Source organism: Myotis davidii, unplaced genomic scaffold (assembly GCF_000327345.1).
Source record: "Myotis davidii unplaced genomic scaffold, ASM32734v1 scaffold130, whole genome shotgun sequence".
NCBI classification, from domain to species: domain Eukaryota; kingdom Metazoa; phylum Chordata; class Mammalia; order Chiroptera; family Vespertilionidae; genus Myotis; species Myotis davidii.
The window spans coordinates 1,946,320-1,963,160 of record NW_006285040.1 but is presented as its reverse complement, the minus strand read 5'-3'; positions in this window follow the sequence as shown (position 1 = coordinate 1,963,160).

Below are 16,841 nucleotides of genomic sequence, written 5' to 3'. Positions count from 1 at the left end.
AAGAACTAAATGTAAAAAGAAAATCTGATAAAACTTTAAAAATAAACCTGAGAATACTTTATAACTTTGTGCTTAGCAAAATTTCTTTAAATAAGAGTAGATACTTATAAGCTAAAAAAGAAAATAAGACATATTGACTCTCCACATATGGCCATATACCCCATGAGCAAAGTAAAAAAGTACAAGAGAGATTAGAAAAAAATTTTCAAAACATACACTATCTGGAATATGAAAGAAAGCTCTAAGATGAATAAACTAGCCATTATAAAAATGGACAAAGACTATGAAAAGGTGTTTCGCATATCAGAAAATATAAAAGAATCACAATCTCAATAATAGTCAGAACATTACACAAATTATAAAAACAAGAAAGTACCAAACTTCTGTCCAATAATTCAAGAAAATCTTTAAAGAATGACAGTATATAGGACTATTAAAGGATTAGGAAAATATTTCCTCTTGTACACTGTTAGTAAGGCTTAAATTATGACACATTTTTGGAAAAAAGTAATCTGGAAATATTTGTTAAATTTTAAAATTGTATACCCTTTGACTCCAAATTCATGCTCTGGGAATATATCCAACTGAAGTAAGGGTATAAGTACTTCAAGATATATGTCTATGGATTTATAATATCATTATTCATAATAGTAAAAAAAACCAACAAAAAACCCTGGGATCAAACCAAAGTGCCCATTTATGTTTTGATCAATTATATTACATCCATCCAATAGAATTCTCTATGAGCTCTTAAAAAAATAAGATATATTTGTATATGTTAACTTAGAAAGATTATATTATTGTTGTAAAAATGAAGTTACTTAAGAGTATGTATTATTTGATGACAATTATATTTTTAACTATAGGTATAAATGTGTTTTATATTTATAAGCAAAGAATATAATGGAAATTTTGGGATTTGAATAAATCAGTTCCTTAGGAATTCCCTATGAAGGCTAGGTTTAAAGGAATGAGATGAGATGAGAATGTACCTGGTTACATTAGACACTTCAATAGTATTTGAATTTTTGCTGCAAGTGTATAAGACTTAAAAACTCAATTAAATAAAACACACATAATGTGGTAAGGACTTGAGCAGAGCTATGTGCAGGGTGTTAATGAAGAACAGAGGAGGGAGTAATTCGCTTTTCCATAGAGAGGTTAGTCTTTGAGCTGAATCTTGAGAAAACCATAGGAATGTAATTTCATTGGTTTATGATTTTGGAGACCTGGGATATAGGCCTGATCCTCTCCTTAACTCCAGAGATGCTCTCGGTAGATTGATTCTACTTTCTAAATATTTCTCAAATATACTCCCTTCTGCAATACCAATAGCTTTTAAGACTATATACGTACTCAAATGCACTCATAAGAAAAATCAAATTAAAATTATGTCATACATCCAATTCTGATTATAAAAGTGTGATCATCAAAAAGCCTAATATAAAGTTTAGTTAAGAGATGAGAATAAACGCACTTTCATCTCCTATAGGTGGGAGCACATATTGAATGAGATTGTATGGAGGGCTATTTGGCAAAATCTGTGAAATTTAATATGTTATCCCACATTGTATCCCACAAGTATACTCACATAGGTACACAAATGCATACATTCTGTGAGAAATAACGCAAATATCTGTGGGAATAAGTTAATCATGTTCATAACAGAATCCTAGCCAATCTTAAAAGGAAGAATAAAGCAGATGCATATGTACTTAAATAAAATTATTTACCAGATATACCATATAAAAAGCAGAGTGCATTATTCTAATTTTTAAATATATATGCATATCTATCTATATATACTTACATAAACATGCAAATACACACCTATGACACATACATAAACATTTGTAGATGCATAGACTCTCCCCCTAAATGGACTCATTAGTTGTTAAGAGAAGGAAACTTCAGGCCCTGGGTGGAGTCCCTTGCCCATAAACAGCAAACCAAGACTTAACTGCAGTTTCAGCCCCTCCCATAAATGTGGCCTTGCACCAGTCAGTCTGGAATTTCCTGATCAACACCAGTGCGGTAATTTGCTGGATAAATTACCTGCTGCCCTTCCCCCCATGAAAGGTACCCTCGCCTAAAACAATCCTTTCATTCTTTGGCTAACAATTTCTTGTTTCTCCCACTTTCTTCCTATAAAGATCTTCCATTATGTACAACTTCTCAGAGTACCTATTTACTAGATGGGATGCTGCATGAATCACTCAATAAAGCCAATCTACTTCGTTGAATTTTTCTTCTTTAACACTGCTTAAAGACAGATAGTTTCCCATTACTGCAAAGAAAAATATTTAGATTCTTTAGAAAAAAAAATCTAAATTCTCTGCTACATTATGCACATCTCCTTATGTCTGCTAGCTGATAAATATCAAATTAAGACACCTCTCAACATTCAGATTTAGGGAGCTTCAGATACACTATGTTGGAACATAATTATACCAAGCTCTCCAAGACCTCTGCTGCCAGGACAGATTTGCAACCTCTGATTTATTCTGTTCTTTATTCATCCACCTTCTACCACGTCCACTCTTGATGACTAGACTTATGCAAGGTCGGTTTATAAACCCCATATAAAATCACACCCTGATTAACACCCACAATCACTACCATGATGTCTATATTATTTTCTTACTACTACTTATAAATATTGGAAGTTACATTGTTTGTTTATTGTCTTCATTGGCCATTAGAATGCGTGTTGTATAAGGACAAGGACTGTATCTGTTCTGTTTGGTGGTGTGTCCCCAGTGCTTAGAATGGTGTCTAGCATATAGCAGATGCTCCTTAAATCTTTATTGAATGAAGAGGAATAGACCCTTTCAAAAAAATAGATAAAATAATTTGAGCAATATAAAAAATAGAAGCAGGAAACAATGAAACCTGGAATGAGGTATTTAGTGGTTAACGTTGTACCCATCCAGACTGCTCTCACAAGGCCAGGGTACCCATCCCTCAGCTGCTATAAATGTTGGTTTCTCACAACTCCCCCTTATCCAGAGATGAACCCTGACTAAATGGGCGCTCCTTCCCCCAGTCAAGGCAGCCCACAGCCAGCCTCTGGCCCTTTTACTCCACAAGGGATCTGACTAAAGCTAGAATCTAAATAAAAATACATGTGTTTAGTGCCTTGACAAGCCCTATCCTATACTTCCCTCTCTTTGACATAAGGCAAATTACAGATGTCATATTATTTTATCTATAAATATTTCTGTATATAGCTTTAAATGTAAATGACTCTTTAAAAACTATTAAAAACAAAATTCAACTGAATACATTCTAAAAATCTTATTTGCTTTATTAAATGATTCATGAATCTGGCAGGATCCAAACTAGCAGGTTGAAAGGAACCCTTAGGAACTGTACAACATGAAAGAGTTTTATAGGTAGAAAGAAGTAGGAATAAGGAAGTCATGAAAGGCAAAAAGCAGACTGGTCACTGCAAGGTTAGTTTCCTTAGGGGCTGGCAGGGGTTAATCAAGCAGATCACCTACCTAGTGCTGATCAAGTGATTTGATTGACTGGTTTAAGATTCCATTTCTGGGAAAGCTGAAGCTGTAATTAAGTCTTGGTTTTGTGACATGGAGTTTAGCATCAGCTACTCCATATTGGGGCTGTTGTCTTGTTTTAAACAAAATATAACCACAATACTACTATCACTTCTAAAAAAGTACCTCAATACACTCTAATTTTCACAAAATATTCAGTATATATATTTTTTGGCACCTTTGAAGTCTTCAGTTACTTGCTTCATGGAAAGCAAGAAGGTACAAATCTGCTCATTTTTTGCAAACTCGAGTATGTTCATTGTAACTGAGGACGTGGCTTGGTGAGTTGACATAATTCTGCAGCATAAGTATTGGCAATAAGGTGTTAATACAAATGTACCACTTTCGCTACCACATCAGAGAGTGGGAAACAAGCGCAGTGTTCCAGGTCCTGCTCCGCTGGGCTTTTCAGGGAGTCCCTGAGATGGCATTTGAGAAGGTGCAGCGTTTTATCTCCCCAAAGGGGTGGAGTGATTTTGGGTGATAGTGATTATTTCATGCTGGTTAGTTTTAAGAAAAAAGATTCAGGAAAAACCTTTGACCTTTCCGGTAACTGCCTAAAAGAATTTTAGAAGCTCTGCTCCAGGAAGTGAACTATGTTCATAACTAAGGATAGATTAATATGAACTAGGCCTGATAGACAGGAAGAAACCTAGCAGGGCCCATTTTATCCAAGTCCTCTCTGTGACCCACTGTTTCAAGAGGGCCCAACAAACAACTATTTACTACACTCTCATTAACTCTTTCCTGTGAATTGTCTTCCCACCTTTTGAAGTCCCAAACCACAATCTCCCTTTCTCCTGAACTCAAGATGGCTCAGGTGCCATCTTTTTTAGAGGACCCCATATGCACATGCATAATAAATTTGGTTATTTTGTCTTCTTAATATATCTCATGTCAATCTGATTTTAAGATTATCCAGGAGAACTCAGATGGGTAGAAGGAAAATTACTTTTCTCCCCCATATATTCTAATTTCTCCATCCATTGATAATCACCATCAAGATCTGATTACAACACATTAATGTGGTAATTACACATTTTTTTTGTACTAAACATCCAATCTCACCACTTTATTATGTAATTACTGATTGATTGCTGGAAACTAAAGCTAATAAAAAAGTGCTAAGACTCTCTTCCCCATAGGAATAGAGTAATCACTCTGAATTATGCATATTTTAAAAAAAACAGATAAAAATATCTTATTTGCAATTTAATTATTCTACCATCCTTGAATTTCTATTTCATAATGGAGTAACAACCACCTTTATAATGAGCCTACCATACAATAGGTAGTAACACAAATGTAGCCCATGCTCAGATCCTTACTCATGTATTTGTTTTAAAGGAGGGAATATTGATTCTATTAGTCCTCTGCATAAAATATATTAAGAAAGGTAAACCCATTTAATTCACCATGATTAATTATATGCCTTTATAATAGTAAGCAAGGTTACCTGAATGTCCTACTCTTCAAATTTTACTCTTGGCATCAAAGGGACTAGCTTGAGACACAGCTAGAGATAATGGCCTTTTGAGCGAGGCAATTAGGAAAACAACTGGAAATAAAAATAACAACTGGTGGGCGAAACCGGTTTGGCTCAGTGGACAGAGCGTCAGCCTGCGGACTGAAAGGTCCCAGGTTCGATTCTGGTCAAGGGCATGTACCTGGGTTGCGGGCACATCCCCAGTAGGAGATGTGCAGGAGGCAGCTGATCGATGTTTCTCTCTCATCAATGTTTCTAACTCTCTATCCCTCTCCCTTCCTCTCTGTAAAAAATCAATAAAATATATTTTTTTAAAAAATAACAACTGGTGGTATTGGGAAAGGAGAGCCAGCCTTGAAATTTCTTCTGCTCTTTGCTACTTACTGATCCTGCAGTTTGAGCAAGTCTCTTCTCTGGAACTGATTCTTGCCTATGAAATAACTGGTGCACTGGATTAGGTCATTTATAAGGACTCACTTAGTTAAGGAGTTTTATTTAGATTTGACTCTTTCTATGATCTCTATTTTTCACTTATCGTTTTCTTTCTAAATATTGTTAGATATTCCATCAGGAAAGCTGTTAAAATATCATCTTAAAACATATTTAGGACTAGCCAAAAAAAATTAAAAAGCGGATCAGGTTGACTCATCCACTGGACTAGAAACTTCATCTATTCTTCTAATTGAATATTTTTCATAAATAATCTTGTTTCATGTGACTTTTCCAATAACATAGTGCAAAAACTACTGACATAAGCTCCAGGTGGGCAGAAGAAAAAAATTGATGCATTTTAAATGCCAACCCTTTTTAAATGCTCACTGTACAAGCTCATCTCAGACAGCAAAATGATTCACTGAGATGCACAGATTTCCAACTAGGTGGAAATTTTTCCCATAATTAAGTTTTCTTCAAATCAAGTGATTGGTTTTGTTATTTTTGCTTATGTATTCTTTCATATACAAATAATCTTTTAATAAGAAAAAAATGCAACCCACTCCCAAATATGTTGAATAAAATACAGCCACACTGACTTTGAATTGTACTTACAAGGCAAATATAACAGTACATGGGTTCAAAGGACACAGAGTTTGTAGCCATTTAGGTGAGAGGAGATGGGGAAAGCAGAGTAGTGGTGCAGTCACTGTGGAAAACAGTATGGATTTGCTTCAAAAAAATTAAAAATGGAACTCCCATTTGACCCAGTAATCCCACTTCTAGGAATATATCCCAAAAAATCAGAAATACCAATCAGAAAGAATATATGTACCCCTATGTTCATAGATGCACAATTTACAATAGCTAAGATTTGGAAACAGCCTAAGTGCCATCAGCAGATGAGTAGATTAAAAACCTGTGGTACATCTACACAATGGAATACTAAGCTACTGTAAAAAGGAAAGATCTCTTACCATTTGCAACAGCATGGATGGACCTGGAGAGCATTATGCTAAGTGAAATACGCCAGCCAGAGAAAGATAAATATCACATGATCTCACTCATTTATGGAAAATAATAAACAGCATAAACTGATAAACAAAAATAGATTCAGGAACACAGAAGCATAGAGCAGACCATCAAACCTCAGAGGGAAGGCAGGGGAGGAGGGGGGGCGGTAAGAGATCAAAGGACTTATATGAATAACCAATGGACATAGACAGTATGGGGGTGAGAGCATGTGCTGGTGGTGTGGGGGGGCTGGGAGTGGCCGGGGAGAGGTCAATGGAGGAAAAATGAGACATATGTAAATACTTTCAACAATAAAGAATTTTTTAAAAACAGAAAAATCTTCACGGAGAATATTGTGTTTGAGATTAGTCTTAGCAAACAAATAAAAAAGCAAAAAAAAAAAAAAAAAAGCTATTCCAAAGAATCAACTCCAAGGAAAGGAGTCAACATTGAAATGAAAAGGTGGAAGAGAGAAATTACAGCCATCATGCTAGATTTTATCAATAGACACACTTGTTTAATGTTAACAGCTATCTCAGTACAGTTATCATAATTTTACAGATGTGGAAACAGGTTCAGAAAGTTCTTAATTTGCCCAAGGTACACACCTAATAAATAGCAGAACCAGTTTTCAAACTCCACTCTAAATGACTTCTAATGCACATTAAACCGGGATATTAATTTGTTCAAAGAGCATTTGTTGAGCTCTCAGTGGGTATCAAAGACAGTAGTTAACAGTACTGATGCAATGGGGGCTCAGTCATCGGGACATAGTCATTGTCTATAAGGAGCCTGTCAGGCTCTGGGGCTGGTCAGGAAGTGAGCTTCCCCGCTGCCCTGCAATGATCTTGCCAGCCTCTTGCTTCAGTGCTCCATGCGGTGCCCTGAAAGCATCCTCACTGGGACCATTAAACTGCTGGTCCCTGTCCTCCACTGAATCTGCTTTGGGACAAGTGTTATTCTGGTACACGTAGAAGCCAGCTCAGGGCTGTCTGGAGAAAACACACACACACACACACACACACACACACACACACACACAGCTAAAAGAAGCTTCTATCTTTATGGGGCTGCCACTTTCCTTGAAGAAATACAGGCTCAAGTGTCTTGTTCCTTGAGTTTCATTCATAGACCCTGGGCACCTTGGATATATGACGAGGAGCAGAAAGACCCTATTCTGTGCCTCTTTCCTTTTCCAAAAGGCATCAAGGGTGCCCAGGAAGAGCATGAATCCCCTTCTATCCCTTGCCTGGTAAAGCTCTTGCAGGAAAGGTTTAAGTAATAGCTCCTCATTGCTTTCTTCTCTTTGACATGCTCTTTGTCCCTAACAATACATTCCTCCCTATCCTTCCCCCATCCCCACCCCCATCCTTCTTGACCTGCTAACATATGAAGGAAACTGCTTCTATTCTCAGGAACACTAAACTAGAAATGTCATTTTGTTTTCTAATAGTGCAAAGCTTACTCATCTCCTCTGATGTGAGGAAGCCTTTTTAAGGCACATTGAAATTAGTGCACGCCCGGTCTGTCCACATATTAGCCATTTTCCTGGGCCTAATAGAACAAGGCTTATCCTATATAATAAAAGGCTAATATGCAAATAGAATGAATGGCGGAACAACAAGAACAACAGAGAACAACCGCTGTGATGTGCACTGACCAAGAGGGGGCATGCGCAGAACATGGCGGGTGTTGGCCATGGCAGAATGGTGGAACAGGTGAGCAGGGGCGCCAGACCAAGGCAGGGCGCCAGTCACTGTCATCGGAGCAAGCCTCTGATGGTTACTGAAAATTCTTTGCTCCCACATGCTGCAGTCCTGCCCAGCACTCGCACCTGCTGCCAGCGCCAGCCCCACTCTCTCCCGCTGCCAGTGCCAGAGCCGTCGCTTGCACCTCCTGCTGGTGCTGGCCCCATCTGCACCCACAGCCAGCACTGGAGCTGCCGCTCACACCTGCTGCCAGTGCCCGGTGCTGGTCCTGATCACTTGGTGCCATCAACAGGTGTTGCAGCAGCTGCTGGCTCTGATAGCCCCTGAGGGTTTCTCCACCTCCCCCTGCTCCTGAGGGACAATCAGGGCAGCAGCTGCCACTCGCACCCACTGATAGCTCTGGCCCCTCTCACAACCACTGCTAGTGCTGGCCCCAATCGCTCCATGCTGTCAGCGGGTGCGAGCCGGGTTGGTGCCATCAACACGTGGGATTGGCGGTGGTAGGAGTGTGGCTGCCAGCAGGTAGGGGACCAGGGCTGCGGTGGGAGTGGCTGGGCAGGGACTCAGAGGATGGGCCGAGACTGCCCCTGTCCCTCACAGCCCCCAATTCCTTTCAAGGTGCACGAATTCATGCACTGGGCCCCTAGTCTATATATAGGCTTTGAGCACTGAGCAGAAGAGATGTCCAGGTCTCAGGCTAGTCACATGGGGAGGCACTTCCAGTTTTAGATGACTATTAGCAGGGGTAATTTCTACAGAACACTCCCCTGTAGTGCAATTACCAACTGGATACAAAACCTAATTGTCCCACATTATCTTTAACTGGATTTTGGAGTAAAAAAATGCCTCAGGTAGAGACTTTGGGGAAAAAATAACACAAACTGAATATTTAACAAAAGATACATACACATTTTAAATCTGTCATTATCACAAATTACTTACTGTTTATGTTCTTATGTTCTTTTTTTAGGGAAATGGGAGAGACATTTAATATTGCCTTTAGGATACAAGTGTGAATGTTGGGAGGGATGGAAATGGGAATAAAGATGGCCTAAACCCCAAAACAAGAATTTTTTAAATTTTCCTTTCATTCTCGGATGAAGCTTAGGTCATTTTTTTAAAATTCTATAAATACATTTCTTTCTGATTAATTCATTAATATATATTGGAACATAGGAAAAAATCAAAGTTACAATCTCCTTAGCAACTGCCTAAAATATCTTTAAGATCATTAGCTTTAAATGTTGCAATGCTGTGCTTATTTGGCTTCTAATTTTGCATCTATTCCAAATGACAAATTCAGAGCTATTAAACCCTTAGTGCGTGTGTCTCTCAGAAATCTATTCTTTTCTCAAAATAAAGTGGGACCCAAGAACTAGAAAACACACTGGTTGCTTTATCTCAAACAAACATAGTTAGAATATTAGAAATGACGAAGAAGTAACATTTTCTGGAAAAGGTTAACATTTTCTTAACAACGAGCATAATTGCTTTGGAAAACCTTTCAACTGAACAATGGTTTGCATTATATTCAGTCTTCAGTTTTCCCCCAAATCCTCTTTTGTAGGCATTTCCTAGCTCTCTCAAAATTACTTGACAGTTATGTTATTTTAGTCTGATTTTCGGCAATTTTATTTCTCTGCCGTCTGGAGGATTTTATTATTTGCCATATTCTCTCTTTCAGATTGGGGTTTTTTTTCTGGCTTTAGTTTGCTGGGGTGTTGGCAGGCTACTGCTATAAAATACAAGAGGTTTGGAAGCTATGCAGATGGCAAATGTAGTTTTGTGTGCTTTCATTCATGATGGGCTTCCGTCTTTTTAAAACAGGCAGGAAAGCTGCCAACTCTCATTTCCTGTGCCCACTTCTGACATATTTAAACAAGACTGCTGTGGTGACTTGCAGAACTGAACGTTTTCTAGCTTGGGTAGGCTCTGGTGGTTGGAATTTAAAACAAAAAATGTTCTGTTGATACTCAGCATTAATCTTGTTACAATTGTTGTCTATCTTGGTATGTTTTAATGAATCCGTTCACCTCTGCAGTTACTATCTCCTTACTTTTGGAAGAATTAAACAATGGCCTAATATTTTCTTTTGTTTTATAGTGTTTGTTTTGCTCTGAGCCAGTATATATAATAACAATGAAATCCTTTTATTTCCAAGGAACATCTTGCCAAACATTTCCATTAAAATAGTAAGACCTGCTCTCACAATTGAAGTTTAATGACCTTATCTCCAGAAATGGCACCTCAAAAAAAGAGAAAGCATTCATTTCAGCAGTTAGATGTGAGAGTTTAAACTTAGAGAAAATACTTCTGAAAAGAAAAGGGAGAACAATTTTGCCAAATCATGAATCAGATATTCAGGGCCTTCTCCAAGGGTGTTAAAAGTGTAGTCTTAGGGAATCAGGGAAATATCGTTAGGCATTAAGGAAAGTACACATTTCCATCATGTAACTATTGCAGTATGAGAACTAGAAATAAAGTCCTGCCAGCGCTTCATTTCCCTTGACTACACCTGTTTTCTCCGCCAGAAAAACTGGGGAAAACATAAGTATAATTAATTTTTGTACAAGAATGTATAAGCATTCAGCACAAGAAAAACAGACCTTCACAAATACAGCTTCATATTGTCTGGCACACTATACAGCAGTGATGGCGAACCTTTTGAGCTCGGCATGTCAGCATTTTGAAAAACCCTAACTTAACTCTGGTGCCGTGTCACATATAGAAATTTTTTGATATCTGCAACCATAGTCAAACAAAGATTTATATTTTTGATATTTATTTTATATATTTAAATGCCATTTACAAAGAAAAATCAACCAAAAAAATGAGTTCGCGCGTCACCTCTGACATGCGTGTCATAGGTTCACCATCAATGCTATGCAGTGTCTATCGATTCATGGATTTGGCTATGAAAAAGCACACAACGCTGCCCCTGGTTACACACATATGACAAATAAGCCACTGGTCTGATTCTGATTATGCTCTCATTCAAGAGAAATCTGAATTCAGTGGGAATTACGAATGTATAATTAATGTAATTAATGGAGTCCTAACCATGAAACACAAAAACATGCATTCCAAGAGATTTCCAATACTTCACCCAGAAACTGGGCAAGACAATTCTCCATCATGGAGGACGGTCTTTATAGCAAGACATTTGTTTCCTTGCCTAGCCGGTTTGACTCAGTGGGTAGAGTGTTGGCCTGCAACCTCATGGGTTCCAGGTTCGATTCCAGTCAAGGGCCCATGCCTAGGTTGCGGGTTTGATCCCCAATAGGGGGTGTGCAGGAGGCAGCCAATCAATGATTCGCTCTCATCATTGATGTTTTTATCTCTCTCTCCCTCTCCCTTCCTCTCTGAAATCAATAAAACTATTTTTTTTAAAAAAAGACATTTGTTTCCCTAGTCCTGCCTACAAAATGACAGTAGCACCCCCTCTCAGTCAGTGTCAGACAAAAAAACACCACCACCTGCTCCCAAATGCCCCTTGGGTGGCAAGGTACCATGCCCATTTGAGAACACTGCACACAATGCTGGCTTGGAGGTTCTAACCTAGGACTCCAAAGCCACAAGGATAGGTCTGTTACACATTAAAGGAGCCAAACCACAGGGTATGTGCATGCTCCACATAGGTTGTTTTCCTTTTGCATAAATTGATATTTTACATAATTAAACATTCCGACATATTTAATTTAATCAAAATAATAAAGTGGATAATGCAGACACAAATTTAACGTAAAAAAAAATGTCAGCATTTTTTCCTCAAATTCAGATGCTTTCCAATGATTAGATAACTTGTGTCTACTTGTAATTAATTGTCTATGCAGCCAATCGATATTTAAATAAGGCTATTTTACTACAAGGGCTAAAGCTTACCTGACCCTAAGAGCTCTTTATATATAAATTAGAATTTATGACTAGATGTCTCACATATAATGGGATAAATATGCTATTCAGGATATTCAAATGGAAATATCTTTGGCCTATTTTAAAGTTATTTGATATATAGAAAAGAAAAAAATAATCATTTACAAAGCAAGAATAGGTTTCTTAAACGATGTATATTTTTCAATAAAAACCAAGATAGACATTCATTGGCTCCATATTAATCAATGTGCACATTCCAAGTTAGAAAGTTTAGCTCAGTTGCCAATATAACTAAGGAAATTTGCCTGTAATATCATGTTTTATTAAATGCTTTAGTTAAAATGATTTTTTTTCTCTAAAACATTCCTGACAGACACCAAAACAGACTTCTATATATTCCATTTCTTGGATAAGAAAACACAGCATTATAAAAATGACAACTTTCTCTGAGTTACTTTATAAATTTAATACAATCCCAATAAAAATACCAAAAGAATTGTTTCTAGAGTTATACAAGTTCATTTTAAAGTTCATTTGGAAAAGTAACCAAACAATAATAGCCAGAGAAACCCTAAGAAGTGGGAGTAAATGTTTTCCAGATATTAAATATATTATAAGGCTTCTATAATTAAACCATATGATATTGGCACATGAATGGCCAGACTTAGCAGTAGAACAGTGAGCAGAAAACCCAGAAATGGATCCTAGTGCATAAGAGAGGTTAGAATCCAATAAGCACAGCATGTCTTTTTGGTGCTGAGAAAGTGCACAGTCATATGGAATAGCATAAATCTGGGTCATTCCTGATATCATACATAAGGATAAATTTCAATTATATCAGAGACTTAAATGTAAACAATATAACCAGACATATACTAGAATAAAATCATTAAATTCCTTTATATGCCACATGAGAGAACACTTTCTTAATTATGATTCAACATCTAAAAGCAACACAAATATATAAAATAAAAGCAACACAAAGGCAGGGATTAGTAAATGTATGTACATTTTTCAGAAATGGCTATACAGCAAACACACACCATAAGAAGAGTAAAAAGACAAATTGTGGACTAGAAAACAAAATACCAATATTTCTCAGATAAATGTTTAATATCCTAGAAAATACAAAGAACATTTAATATTGGAGAAGAAAAAGACCAATAGCCCCATAGAGAACTTTTGTTAAAAAAAAAAGATGAATATATAAAGATGCTCATCCTCATTCATAATAAAAAAGCAAATTAAACCTAAATTTTCAGATATTATTATTTTCAGATATTATTCCTCACCAGTCTGTCTGGCAAGCATCTAACTTCTGCAAACATACTCCCTGGTTGTCCTGCAAGGATTCGGACACCCTGCTGGTAAGAATGCATAATGAGACGACCCAAAGTCCTATGATGTCTACAAAATTATTTACGTAATTACCCTTATCTCAGCAATCCCACTACTAGGAACCCTCTCAAAAATATGTTGACAGCAGTACAAATGTCATATACAAAAATTAATCAATGTAACAGTGTTTGCAATAAGAACATACTGGGGAAAAATCAATGCCCATAATTAGGGAACTGCTTGAATAAACTTCATTGGAGTACTCTAAAGCTACAAAAAAGAAAAAATGAGGACAAACTGTTAGGTGAAAAAAACCAATGTGCAAAATAGTTCTTCTAGTGCCGTGGTCTTTGGCCCCATGAGTGTGGCTCTTCCACAAAATACCACGTGTGGGTGCGCACATACAGTGTGATTGGAACTTCATGGCCCATGTGCAGAAGTTGGTTTTCGGCCTGGGCGAGTCTATTTTGAAGAAGTACTGTTGATATTTGACTCTGTTGACTAATGAGTTTGCCGACCACTGTTATAGTGCGTTACTGTCGGTATAAGAAAGAGGGGATAGAAATGTGTGTATGTGTATATGTGTTTGTGTGTATGTATGGTGACCTGTGTGAGCACTAACTCACACCCACACATATATGCATGTATATATGTATTAATTTTCTACATATGTATTAATATATATTTATTATTTCTAAAAAAGGTTGAACCAAAACTACCAAAACTTATTAATGTAAGAGGAGGCAGGGATAGGGATAAAACTTAGCTTCTGTCTGAGTTTTTACTTTGGAGCAATGTAAATGTTTTACATAACTAAAAAATAAGAAAGTTAAATAACTAAAAAGTACCCCTACAGTTTGAAAAAAAAATTGAAGCAAATGAACCTAACTGTATGTTAAATTGGTGGAATAACTGTACAAGAAATCATGTTGAAATATTAAAAATAAAACAGTATTTTCATTATAGAGTCCTTGTGAGATATATCTTAAGGACAAAGGAACCAGAGAAAAATTTTAAATTGTACTCAGTGTTCTTATTATTAGCAGAAATGCTGGCACTGTTATTTGAAACTATAATGATTATATTGTAGGATAAAAGAACTAATTATATTAATGCCACTAGAAACTAACATTTTCAGGCTAAAGAAAAGAGATCTGATTATAAAATCAAAGAATTTATCCTAAAATTTGAATTACCCATATTTCTATGAAGTAATGAAATATTTGCTCTAGATACAGTTTGAACTTTCAAGGTCATATCCACTAAATAGGTCTAAAAGAAATGATAATTCAGTAGCAATGGGCAAACTTAGAGTTCTCATTTTAGAATTGAACTGTCACTTTCTGCTTAAAGAATAAAAGGTTCTTAGGGGAAAATGGGCAATTCCATGTGTGACAATATTCAAAAAGAGCCTGGAATATCTGTATTAAAACACAAGAAATATTATCTATAATAATGAAAGCATAATATGCTAATTAGACTGGACGACCTTCCGGACGAAGCCGGGGCTGCAAGGGAAGCCCGGGTGCGGGTGCCTGCCGGAGGCCAGAGGGAAGCCGGTGCCGGCAGCCTGGGGAAAGAAGGCCTACTCTTGCATGAATTTCATGCATCGGGCCTCCAGTAGTCATATAAAAAAAAGATACAAGAGCCAACAAGCTCCTATTAGCCAAAAATGGAATAATTTGAGCATCAGAAAGAATAATGTTTGCAACTTATTAGAGCATATCAAATATTATTTTAAATCAATGGTCAACTTTAACATTACTAAAATATGAACTCATCCTGAAAATTAATAGATGAAAACATATAATCAAATCTCTATTCTTCAATCTTTATACAAACTTTATTTTGAGGTAATAATATTACATGAAGGGAAGTTATTCCATATAGAAGAACTTCAGCTGTAAATGCAGAAGGAATAATAAAATTAAAAATCACTATAGTGTAACCTCTACAGAAAGAAGGGGTCTTGGCAATAATTATTGTTGTGTGGAAAACCCTAAAACAGATTCGGGGCTGAGGAAACAAAGGCCACTGATGTCCCTTTAACATCATTAGAAGCAGGGGTCCCCTCAGTGTGATTCAATAGAAAGTTCATGGCACCTCCTACAGTACCTTTTGAAGTTTTTTTAGTTACAAAAAAAAAAAAAAACAGAACCTGAATCACATTAATATTTTAGATTGACACTTTACAGGAAACATGGGTAAGGTATGAAAAAGATATACAAATAAGTGATGCCAAAAAGAAACAACCAAACAAATTCAGAATGTGAAAAATTCTTCCAGACCTGGTTGCTTTTCCAACAAATAAATGGTACAGAGGAAAAAAGGTGAGAGGAAACTGCCAGAGAGAAAAAGACAATATTATAAACATCAAGCAAGTGCAACGTATGAACCTTGTTTAGATTTTGTTTAAACAAATTGTAAGAAGACACGTTTTAGATCACTGGGCAAATTGAACATGGACTGGTTATTAGATGGTACTGTTAATATCATTAGTTAAGATAATGATAATATTTACAAATAAAGTTATAGGCCATTAAAAATATATTCTGATGAATTTATGGTATCTGGAATTTGTTTTTAAAATAATTTAGAAAAAGGTGGGAAGACAGATGAAAAGTTTACAAAATGTTAATCATTGTTGAAGCTGATAGTATGTACATGATAATTTATTATGCTCTTTATTTTCTTCTTTTAAAAGTTACCAAAATAAAAAATATTTTTTAAAATCTAGTTGCCGGAAGCCAGTCCATCCTTGCTGCTTGACACAGTCACTGCAGGGAAGAAACATCTGCACAGCATATGTCTCAAGGGACCTGGCGTATATGGCATACTGTTCTTAATATGTTTGCTCCCCTTCTTGGCGCTATGTGTTTTAACCAAGGTCACCTCCCCGGGAAAGGTTGTTTCCCCAGGTAGGCCCTGGAATGGAGATAAGAACCTTGGGAATAGAAATTGATAGGATTAAAATCAACTGGTATAAATACAGATGTAACAAAACAATAAAAGAACATGGCACCGAAACCGGTTTGGCTCAGTGGATAGAGCGTCGGCCTGCAGACTGAAAGGTCCCAGGTTTGATTCCGGTCAGGGGCATGTGCCTGGGTTGCGGGCACATCCCCAGTGGGAGATGTGCAGGAGGCAGCTAATCGATGTTTCTCTCTCATCGATGTTTCTAACTCTCTATCTCTCTCCCTTCCTCTCTGTGAAAAACCAATAAAATATATTAAAAAAAAAAAAGAACATGGCAAGAGAACCTAGACAGAACCTGGCTGGAGAACCTTGCTATGCTGATCAACTGAACGCTGCCTCCATGTCATTCCTTCTTCACCGACTCCGTCCACACCTTTGGGAACCCCTGGATCTGCTGGGGCTGGACCCCAACATCTAGTGACTGGCCATTTCTATCTCTCATCACTGCTCCACCTA